Raw genomic sequence first — 11,898 nt, 5'->3', positions numbered from 1 at the left:
CGGACCCGAGTGGAACGTCAAGGGACACTGCACGGGGATCACGGAACACGGGTGTGCGGCAGGGAAGGGGAAAGGGCCTCCCAGTGATTCCTGAGATCATATTTGTATTTGTGACAATTTCCTTTCTTGAGGTGTGTGAATTAGCAGCTATTTAGTTCTATAGAAAGCGTCCTCTGGGGCGCCCGGGGCTCAGCGGTGCAGCGGCTGCCCTCGGCCCAGGGAGTGACCCCGGGGTCCCGGGATCGAGTCCCGCACTGGGCTCCCTGCATGGAGCCTGCTTCTCCCTCTGCCTGGGTCTCTGCCTCTGTGTCTCTCAGGAATAAATAAATAAAATCTTTAAATAAATGAATGAATGAATGAATAAATAAATAAATAAATAAATAAATAAATAAATAAATAAAAATTGTCCTGTGAACGAGTCCACTACTATGAAAGCCTGCTAATCACAGAGTGATAATTGCACTAGGTTTCTTCACTTTTTTCAGACGCTTTCTTACCAATATTCTGCGTTGGTGAGGTAGCAGGCCTTCTAGAAGGCCGTGGTCTAAGGTGGCATTTCCCTAACTGATTGTTCTCCTTGGAACTCCAGTGTCTCACAAAATGTTAATCGTGGTTTCATGAGAAAAAGATTTTTTCAGGCTGCATTAATCAGGGTTCTCCAGAGAAACAGAACTGTTCAGGTGTATATAAATAGAGCTTTATTATAAGAAATCAGCTCACGTGGTTATGGAGGTCGACAGCTCCAAAATCTGCAGTGTGAGCCAGCGGGTGCAAGACCCAGGAGAGCCGGTGTACCAGTGAAGTCTGAAGGCCTTATGCTGGGAAATTCTCTCTTGGTTGGTCTTCTTGTTCTACTCGGGGCTCCAACTGATTGGATGAGGCCCACTCACATTGTGGAGGGAATCTACTTCCATCACAATCTACTGATTTAAATATTACTGTCATCCAAAACACCCTCTGAGTCGAAAAATAAAACTAACCGTCACAAATCCGCCCTGTGTCAACATGGCACCTGTAGGCATTGCTTTAAACCATACGTAACCACCAAATTAAGACAATAACAAGGTCATAATTCTGCTGACGAGATACAAAGATCGCGTATACAATCTAATACCTGCCAACTCTCTCTCCAGATGAGGCCGCAAAGTCCTGGAATGATCTTCATTCTTCTTGGTACCCTGTCGCCTAAATACGATGATGTAAAGTCAACAACACTTACTATGATACAAAATCAATACATCTTGTGTTACATGAAAAGGGGATAAGAGGGGGGGAAACGGAAGTACTTGCTTCATGCACGCGCACACCCCTACACAAACACACACACATTCAAAACAAAATGAGGAAATACTCCTGCAAATTGCAGTCCTCATTCCTGCAACTGGCCACGTGGTAGTAGTTGGCACCGGCAGCGCCCTTCTTTCACCATCTACCCTGTATTCCCTTTGCCTTTGGCCAGCATCACCATCTGAGCTGCTCAAGGGTTTTGTTGTTGTTGTTTTTAACCTTGTGGGGTAATCCACACCTTCATTCCTGAAGGGTCTGGGCCATGAGTAGTCCTGCCTGGATTGGGTTGTTATGCTTTACCAGTGATCTGCATCACAGGTCACGGTAATCCCACCGTGAGGCCCCTCCTGTCTCCCAGGGATGCTCTTCCTCAGCTCCACTGGGAGCAGCAGCCCAATTGTCCCTTGGCGGCCAGGATGATAACTCCAACCTGTAATGTGACTCCCTATTTTGCCTATTGCTTTGGGGGCATGAGGAGCCCAAAATGGCCAAGTAGCAGCCTTAGCTTCTGGTTCAGTGGAATCGCTGTTGTGTCTCCTGGTGGAAGCATTCCTCTCTTTGGAACTAGGACATCTAGGCCAGCAGGCCTGGAGTATAAGGCCCTGGGGGCAGGAAGCAGAAGCTTTGTAGGTGGGTTACTAGAGGTAAGAGTGAGTGATGCCACCTGGACCTGTGAATCCTAGCTCCCGAGACCACAGCAGTGTGTGTTAGGAACCGATTTAGAGCACAGACAGCCCCCTGGAGAGCCTTGCTCCCGTCCCTCAAAGGGCTACAGCCTAGCTGGTGCTGTAACTCAGTCTTCAGAAGGGCGTTTTGCCATTCCACTGAACCAGCTGTTTCAGGGCGATGGGGAACATGGTAAGACCAGTGCGTTCCTTGAGCATGGGCCCACCGTTGTACTCCGTTTGCCCTGAAGTGGGCAACAACAACAGAAACCATGCTGTGGGGAATGCCATGATGGTGGAGAAGGTGTTCTGTGGGTTCATGGATGGTAGTTTTGGAAGAAGCGTTCCATGCAGGGAAGGCAAGGCTATATCCAGAGTAAGTGTCTGTTTCAAGAACAAAATGCCGCCCCTTCGTGATGGAAGCTGTCCACCGTAGTCAACCTATTGCCGGAGAGCTGGCTTATTGCCTCACTTACGTACCAAGTCTTTATTAGTCAGGGTTTTCTGGAGAAATATGAGTGATGGGTTGTATATACATGGAGAAAGAGATTTATCAGAAGAAACTGGCTTGCACACTTATGGAGGCTGGCACGTCCAAAATCTGTGGGCTGGCAGGGTTGAGATCCAGGAGAACAGATGACTCAGTCCCAGCCTGAAGGCTGGAGACTAAGGAAAGCCAGTGGTGCAGATGGGATGTGAAGGCATCTGCTAAAGAATCCCATCTTGCTCAGGAGCCCAGTCATTTGTTCCAGTCAGGCCTTCAGCTGATGGGCTGAAGCCCACACACATCATGGGGGACGATCCACTTTACTCAGAGCTCACCAATTTGAACGTTAATCTCATCCAAAAACACCTTCCAAGTTAACCATCAAACTGGCAAACGCAACAACAACAACAAAATGAGAGGAGGGAACACTGCAGGTTGCCGTCCTCTCACGGAGGGAGAACCGTCGTACACATCATCATAAGTGTTAATGAACATTAATGTCAGGCCTTGGGAAGTCCTGCAGTGAAGATGCCTTTTCATGTTTGTATAACCCTATCCTGCCTAAAATTATTTGCTCATAGGAAACCCCGCCCCCCCCAAATTTTTTTGTTTTCTGTGAAAACTTGTTTCCATTTTGCTGTACACCTGTGTTTGGAGAAACACAGTCAGATGAAAAGCTGGTCTATGGGATGGTGTCTGTTAGAGCAACTGGCTGGTTTGGGGATTAGATTGATGACAGTAACCTCATTAACAGGCTTCATCACCCGAGTCCAGTAGCCTCAGTGGGGGTTTACGCATTTGATTTGTTAGGTGCCTACTATCCGCTCTGTTCACTAAAGCATGGTGCCAGCGCAGCGAGTGAGGGGTAGCGAGGGGGTGGAAGCGTGCTGCTAGAGTCCCCAGGGCCGGGCCGGGGAGCCCCACTTCCTGATGGAAAGGCTGGGTGGGCACAGCAGCGGCAGAGAGCACGGCGGCCGCCACCAGTCGGGGCTCGAAGAGGGCCCCGCATGGACCCCACGCACCGCTGCTGACATGGGGGACGGCAGGTGCCCTTCCATCCTCATCAGTGCTGAGTGAAAACCAGCATCCGCGAAAGGCACAGAAAGCGAGAGAATCCTCATAAAAGGAATCGCTCAGCCATCGCTTTTCCCACTTGCGAGCTCGTAGGTTCATGACGTCTCTTAACTCAAGGCAGTAACGAAGCAATCTCTCCTGAGATACCGTGGCTCCCTGGGGCCCTTCTGGAAACATCCACACGGCCCAGAGCAGGCGTGTCTGTGAAGCCGCGGCCACCTCGGTACCATCTCCGGCTTCACTCATTTCCCTTCTCCCTTCACTCCCGCGGCCCCGGTACCAGGTCAGCTTTGCCTGGGGCGGCTTTCTTTTAGGGAAGCCGAGAGGACCACGCCAGGGTTGTCCAATCGAGGTCATTGTGCCTCACTCATGACTTTCTTGTCTACGCGAGGAAGCAGAGTAGACCTGGGAATGGAATCATAACCTCATCACACAGGGGAAGCCTTCGAGGCCTTGCTGCCCGAGCAGCACGAGGCTGTGGCCGCGCGTGCAGAGGCGTAAAGAGAGTGGCTGTGTCGGGGCCTTGTCCCTGGAGCCCTGGTCTGGGTGGACGGTGCTGCTGCAGGGCCCACCTCGCTGGCCGCCCGTCAGTTGGAGCGCTGCCCACACCACCTGCCCCCTGAGCCCCCCACGGCCCTGCCCTCTCCAGGGTGTTTCTGGGCGGTTCTGGCCAGCCTGAGCTGCCTGTCTCCTCTGCTCCAGGCCTTCCCCAGGAGCCAATGACTGCTGTGTTGGGAGCCCTCCCGTTACAAAGCCTGTGGATGAGCACTGGGTGTTACACTATATGTTGGCAAATTGAATTTAAATAAAATTAAAAAAATTAAGACGACGACAACAACAACACAAAGCTTTATGGGTTTGGCGTGCTCTGCTCTGCCCTACTTTCCCCATAAACTCTGTAACGTTAGTGCCAGAGTTTTGAGAACGGGGGGTGTGTTCTGAAACGCACACGACTCAATCGAGCAGAAATGTCAGTGTCTCTTTTCAAGGAGACATGAAATAAAGACTTGTTGGGTGAATTAAATACACTACACACATTTCTAGGGGTACGCAGGGTGGCTTGGCCCCATCGTCGTATGACTGTGGTTTTTACTGTCTGTCCACAGCAGGGAAGATTTAAAGCTCTCACACTGCAGCTAGTTAAGAAAGACAGACTTCCCCCCATGGCAGTAAGTGCATCGCTAGGTGTGCAGTAGGCCAACCTCACTGCTCCCCCCGAATCCACTTTTCCCTTCTCCCTCGTGTCTGGGCCTTGAGACACTGGATGGACTGGGCGTGGTCACTTGTGACTCTTGCCGTCTGGTCTCCTGTTGGATCCAGCCTGTGGGATGCCACGGACGGATGAGGTGCTCACACCTTAGTGCTTCCATTTGTGTGCACACCTACTTCCCGCTGCGATCTGTTGGCCTAACAACTTTCTCTGAAGATTTGTGTGTTTTTCAACCGTCGGTAGGGAAACGAGTGACACAATTTATTGACTCTTGTTATAATCATCCTTGGCTCATTAGAAATTCGCAAGAAACGGAGGGGAGGGTATTTCACTGTCTTCAGATGAAGCGAAGGTCATCTTTTCCTTGCAAATGTGTATCTAAATAAATAACACAATAGAATGCAATTTTGAAAAAGTGCCATTTAAAACATAATTCCATCTGTTTTTAATGACTCAGAAGATACTTTAGTAGACAGCAGGGTGGGTTGTGAGTGACAATTATAATTCTACTAAAGATATATGAGAATTCTGGTTAATAGAAACCAGGCAGCAGAATTTTCTACACGTTGGGTCTAATAATCCTGTACGTGTTTACTATAAAAATTCTCTATGAACAATGCTGAATAACTAACAGAACACAGACCCAGAAAAATGGCCTCCTGGTAGATTTTATATTTTTGAAGTAAAGTCAGAAATATTTGTTGACAGTCTCCAGTGTTCCAGACACTACTCTGGTGTGTTTACTTATTTCCTTTCCTCCTCAGGGCAACTCAACGAATTGTTCTTGTTTTTGCTTTTTTTTTTTTTTTTTTTTTAAATTTCTGTTTTAAAGAGTAGGAAAAAGGCTCAGAGAAGTCAAGAAACCAGCCCAAGTTCACATACCTGGTGAGGGCAAGGCCTGGAGGAAAGCCTGGTCAGTTCGATTTTAAAGTTGCTCGTTCACTGGACCAACCGCCAGGCAAAGGATTGTCAAATGAGAATTCGAGAATTCCCGGCTTGGCTTTTCTGAGCTTTCATGGTTTTGAGTGATCCTGAAGAGGTTAATCCCAGCCAGCAATGACCGCGAGGGCTTCTCTATTTCTTCCTTTCGGATGGAACGGATTCTTTTATTTTTTATTTTTTATTTTTTTACAGATTTATTTTTTATTGGAGTTCTTAGGACTGAGGCGTCGCCGCGGGCCCCACCCTGCAGGGGCCTAATGTGCCGGCTGAGTCTGCGGGACGATCCTCCACGGTGACGGCTGCGGGTCACGGCGCTGGGAGGCCCTGGATTGAACTCCTTACCCAAGGAGGGGGTAGGAGGCCGTCCCTTCACGGGCACCTACAATGCTGGGCATCGAATCACGGAGTCTGAGAGCTGGAGGCGAATACTTATTATGAAAACAATAATTTTTACTTACTCTTGAAGACCTGTCTCAAAACAGTAGACGCTACTCGGCAGGCAAAAGGCAATCTTTATTCTTCGTGTCCCGTAAACGAGGCAAGCAGCTCCGCGTGAGAAGTGAACGAAAGGCTTAGTTGTGGATATTTTATGTTCCTCGGGCTTATATCCAAGTAGACGTTAAATCCTGAGGGTGACCCAGAGCTGGAAGGTCACTCCAGGCTCGCCCGGTGGACACGGCCAGCAGGGGCACGAGCGGCGGGCGGCATCCGGACTGGGGTGCATGCGTGGGCGCCCACGAGGCCTTTACCTGGAGCTTGATGTTGGTCGACAAGCTAGTCAAGGGGGAGAGGGAGTTTCTACGAGGAGGCACGCCACGAGCTCCCTAGGTCAGGGGGAGGGTGTGTGCGTTGCCCAGCCTGGTGCCCCTTATGTCAGACCGGGGACAAGCTTGTGTTGCTTAACGCGAGGGTCGACGTGGAAAACCAGCCCCATGTGAGGTCCTACGCGAGAGAATTCTGCAGACATGTGGCTTCAATGCAGGCTAATTTTGAAATATTCTTTCCCTCTGAGTCCATCATGCTTGGGTTTAAAACATTTAGGGGTTTGCTCTGCTGAGCTACGCGCGGGTCACGGTGGTGGGACGTGAAGGATGAAGGCATTCTCTGTCCCTTCAGTATTTATTCAGCGTTCGATCTCCAGCTTCTAGAACAGTGCCTGCAGTACTTGGTGCTCGCTGAATGGATGGATGACTGGATGGGGGGAGGGAGGAAATAATGAATAAACTTCCTGCATGATGGAGGGGGGCAGGGAGGAGCTCTACCGTACCCCACCCCATGTCCTCCAGGCTGGGCCCAAATGCGAGGCGTGTGGATGATCGGGTTCTACAAGCTCCCGCACACTTGCCCTTCCCCACCCGCCCCCAGTGGGCATTAGCACTTGATCTCCCCCAGACCCGAACCATGGGACCCACGGGGCCTTCGGGACAGGAAGGGTGAACCCCAGCATATCCATCTTCTAGTTCCCTGGGTCAGAGCGGCTCCTGAAGCATTCACAGAAAAGCACATGTGGCGTCCACCTGGAGATGGGGCGGAGGAGGGAGTCACCCCGCGAGGCTGGGAGGCCGTTTCAGCAACGCAGGTGAGAGCTGCGGACGGCTTGCGAGCAAACACAGGTGGTGGGAATGGCCCGGAGGTGACGTGTTCTGGAAATATTTGTAGGGAAGATCATCAGCTCTTATTGGACTCATCATATCCTGCCCTGAGGCCTTAGATGTCCCCAAATAAAGTGAGTTTATAGTTTCCAGTTGAGAATGTTGGATAGACACCAGCTATTGCTAGGAACTGGTTTTTTTAGAAGGGCCACTACATTCATTGTTTTTGAATTTCTGTACCATCTGTTTGCTTCTACAATGTGTCTTTCCAGCCTCAATAGAGACCTATTGAAATGGCATTTAATTCAGAATTTTTGCACCTATGAAGTCACTGAAACTTTTCCTGTCGCCCTAGCATTGCACACCCCCACCCCCCACCCCCACTTTCTTTTTAGCCATGACGGGCTCCGTGTATTGCAGGAACACCATGCCCTATAATCTTGATTGTAATCCCTGGAAGGAAAAACTTTAAAACTCACAGGCACCCTTAAAACACATACGTGATCTCCTCGCCCCTGATCCGTAGGCTTGCAGGAGATGGAGGCTGTAGCAGAGAAGGGGCATGTCTGGTGTCAGGACCCCGAGCCATCTTAATTAATCAATTAACTAATTAATTTTAAAGATTTGCATATCTATTTTAGAGAGAGAGAGAGACGGGGAGGGGCCGAGGGAGAGGGAGAGATTCCCTGCGGAGCACAGAGCCTGACCTGGGCCTTGACCTCACAACCCTGAGTCGCTACCAGAGTGGAAACCAAGGGTCCGTTGCCCAGAGGACTGTGCCACCCAGGCAACGACCGTGCCACCCAGGCACCCTCCAAGACATTTTGAAGGCAGAGACTCAGGGCTTCCTCTGCTCCTCCCATGAATTCCCTAGTTCTTTTCTGGAACTCTGAAGCTTCCTTCCCCGGTGATTCCCTGCAGTGGCCAACAGCTCAGGGCCTGCCCTGGCCCCGGTGGGTAACGCCCGCCTGCCCGCCAGCCACTGTCCGGTCATACCAGGAAGGTTGCTTAGACCAGAGTCAGTTCACCCGCGAGGATGCAGGCTCTGTGCACCTGCCCTCCTGCTCTTACATGTCTTCTGTACTCAGCCCACCCGCATGGCTTCTCCGGTCTGTGCCCCTTGCTTAGCCTCACTCCTGGGTACGTCTTCCCGTCCTCAGCGTCCCCAGTACAGACCTATCACTCGCTGCACGAGTGTGGGCCCGGGACGCCTTGCCAGCTGGGGGCCTTCCCTGTGCTCTCTGGTTTGGTGTCGAGCCTCAGGCCTTCATCTTGCTGTCACCCCTTCCCCGGTGGTCCTGCCCTCTGCGCTTCACGTCCCTGGGCAGCAGCGAAGCCATCGGCCTGGCTGTCTCCACTTGGGACTTTTTGGCAACAAGAAGTTGTGTCCTAGTTCCTTGTATTGCTATTCAGGACACCCCTCGGGGCACCTTTTCTTTGGCCCACACTGGGGCCCAAGATTTCTAAGTTCTACCTCTACTGTCATTCATCGACTTTAAAAATTCACCCTCTTAAGCAGAAATTTCATTCAACGACCCTATCTAGTGTGATTACAGCTTCTAGATTTAACCTGTGCTCACTGGTCTGTATTTACGGAGGAAATCTGCTTACCGGGCACTTTCTGTTTTCTCTCTTGAAAGGCAGAAGTTACTTCTCTGCTTTCATTACTGTGTAATGTGACCAACGCCACTGGCCTGCTGTAAGGCATCCAGGAGGACATCTGGAGACAGCGGATCCACCGATGACTATGGAAAGGTAATTTCTTTGTGAAATGGGAGGAATAGTAGGAAAACACTAGTGTGCTTTCTCTCCTGCACTTCTTTTGAATTTGTTGTCGTACCCCCAACGGCACCGAGGTGCCCGTCTGCCTCATGCTTGTGCCACTGTGACAACTAATGGGGGATTTGTTGACAATTAAAAAGCTAATGTCAAGGGAAATCAAAAAACTAATACTCAGATTCTGGCATTCAGAATAGGCTCTTGCTACTAAGCAATAGACCTGAAAGCCATGTTTTGCTGAGAGGAGATGCCCAAATTAGCACATTGAGGTCTGAGGCCCAGCCCTTCTGTTCCTGAAGTTATGGGGAGAAGAGGGAGGGAAAGGCCCAGAAAAAGGAAGGAATAAGATGTGTAGTCTTAAAAAAAAAAAAAAAAAAAAAAAGATGTGTAGTCTCTCCCCACCCCTAGCTTTATTGAGGAATAATTAACAATTAAAAATTGTATATATTTAAGGCCTACAGTTGTGTAGTCTATGTGTACATCGTGAGATGATCGCCACAGTCTAGGTAATTAATATACGCAGCCCCTGACATCACTTCCTTTTTCTTTATCTCTTAGTGAGAACACCTAAGAGTTACCCCCCAGCCAATTCCAGGCACGCAATACAGTGTTTTTATTTATTATTTATTTATTTATTTTGGTCTTTTCTTTTTTTTTATTTTTTTATTTTTATTTTTTTAATAAATTTATTTTTTATTGGTGTTCAATTTGCCAACATATAGAATAGCACCCAGTGCTCATCCCGACAAGTGCCCCCCTCAGTGCCTGTCACCCATTCACCCCCACCCCGCCCTCCTCCCCTTCCACCACCCCTAGTTCGTTTCCCAGAGTTAGGAGTCTCTCCTGTTCTGTCTCCCTCCCTGATATTTCCCACTCATTTTCTCTCCTTTCCCCTTTATTCCCTTTCACTATTATTTATATTCCCCAAATGAATGAGAACATATAATGTTTGTCCTTCTCCGATTGACTTACTTCACTCAGCATCATACCCTCCAGGTCCATCCACGTCGAAGCACATGGTGGGTATCTGTCGTTTCACAATACAGTGTTTTTAAGTCCTCACGTCGTGCACTCTGTCTCCGGAACTTCGTCATCTCGTGTAACTAAGACTTTGCACGCCTTGACCAGTACGTCCACGTTTTCCCTCCTCTCCGACTCCTGGCAGCGCCACTTTACTTGCTGTTTTAGATTTCACGTGTGAGTGACGTCATGCATTGTTTGTCTTTCTGTGTCTGACCCTCACTCCGCACGTGAAATGAGGTTCGTCCATGTTGTTGCAAATGGGAGCGTTTCCTGCTTTTCTGAGACGCTGAATAATATTCCATGGACAGATGCACATTTTATTTATCCATTTATCTGTTGATGTACGTTTGGCTCGCTTTCATGTCTTGGCTGTTGCGAATCACGCTGCACATGGGATGCAGACCTGTCTTTGCGACAGTGATCTCATGTCTTTCAAATATGTGCTCGGGAGTGGGAGTGCTGAATCATGTGGTAGCTCTATTTTCAATTTTCTGGAGCCTCCATACTGTTTGGCATAACAAGTGCACCAGATTAGACGCACAAGGTTCCTTCTTCTCCACATCGCCTCGATCATATCTTTCTGGGAAAGAATCCAGAGAAAGGAAGGGTGTCTTGTAAGTTGAGGTGATGCTGAGAGTGCGAGGGTTTTGCTCCAGTTTTGTGTTTGGAGCTCTGGGGGGAGATTGTCCTGCAGGCAACATGTTCCCTTGTGAACCTGGGGACAGCCTTCTCCAGTAACACACAATGGGCCAGGATCATTGGCCTGAGTTGCCCTTGCTTCTTGGAGAGGGGCATGAGTGGGGCATGAACGGGGCATGAGTGGGGCATGAACCGGGCATGAGTGGGGCATGAGTGGGGCATGAACGGGGCATGAGTGGGGCATGAACGGGGCATGAGTGAGGCGTGAGTGGGGCATGAACGGGGCATGAACGGGGCAAGAGTGGGGCATGAACCGGGCATGAGTGGGGCATGAGTGGGGCATGAACGGGGCATGAGTGGGGCGTGAGTGGGGCACGAACGGGGCAAGAGTGGGGCATGAGTGGGGAGTGAGTGGGGCATGAACGGGGCATGAGTGGGGCATGAGTGGGGCGTGAACGGGGCATGAGTGGGGCATGAGTGGGGCATGAACGGGGCATGAGTGGGGCATGAGTGGGGCATGAACGGGGCATGAGTGGGGCGTGAGTGGGGCATGAACGGGGCATGAACGGGGCAAGTGTGGGGCATGAACCGGGCATGAGTGGGGCATGAGTGGGGCATGAACGGGGCATGAACGGGGCATGAGTGGGGCATGAGTGGGGCATGAACGGGGCATGAGTGGGGAATGAGTGGGGCATGAAAGGGGTGTGAGTGGGGCATGAGTGGGGCATGAACGGGGCGTGAGCGGGGCATGAGCGGGGCATGAACGGGGCATGAGCGGGGCATGAACGGGGCATGAGTGGGGCATAAGTGGGGCATGAGTGGGGCGTGAATGGGGCGTGAGCGGGGCGTGAACGGGGCGTGAACGGGGCGTGAACGGGGCGTGAACGGGGCATGAGTGGGGCATGAACGGGGCATGAGTGGGGCATGAACGGGGCATGACTGAGGCATGTGGGGCATGAACGGGGCATAAATGGGCAGGGACACAGAAGGGGGCTGAGTCAGGGGCTGCAGTTCAGCTCAGCCCCATCTCGCTGTGGTGAGGGGGCAGGTGGGCCTTCAGGAGAGGCCAAAGGAGGATCACTCAGGCTTAGAGCTAACGGACGTTGTGCTGGAGGCTCAGGGCTTCCAGCGCCTGTGGGAAGGGAGATTGGTCTGTGGGCAGAGAATACCTGGCCAGGTGTTACTAATGATGTGTTCTGA

At 50.7% G+C, this 11,898-nt stretch overlaps 1 long non-coding RNA gene across 1 annotated transcript; it reads right to left on the bottom strand.

The window, feature by feature from the left end:
• Nucleotides 1-471: 471 nt before the first annotated feature.
• On the bottom strand, nt 472-10,601 carry LOC140632753 (uncharacterized). Its single transcript, XR_012030446.1, has 3 exons — nt 10,009-10,601; nt 8,869-9,002; nt 472-7,308 (listed from the first exon to the last, which is right to left on the bottom strand). It is a non-coding gene; the product is annotated as an uncharacterized lncRNA (long non-coding RNA).
• Between the last annotated feature and the right edge of the window lie 1,297 nt (nt 10,602-11,898).

Source organism: Canis lupus, chromosome 4 (genome assembly GCF_048164855.1).
Source record: "Canis lupus baileyi chromosome 4, mCanLup2.hap1, whole genome shotgun sequence".
In the NCBI taxonomy this organism is placed as follows: domain Eukaryota; kingdom Metazoa; phylum Chordata; class Mammalia; order Carnivora; family Canidae; genus Canis; species Canis lupus.
This window is presented reverse-complemented; position numbering and strand designations above follow the sequence as displayed.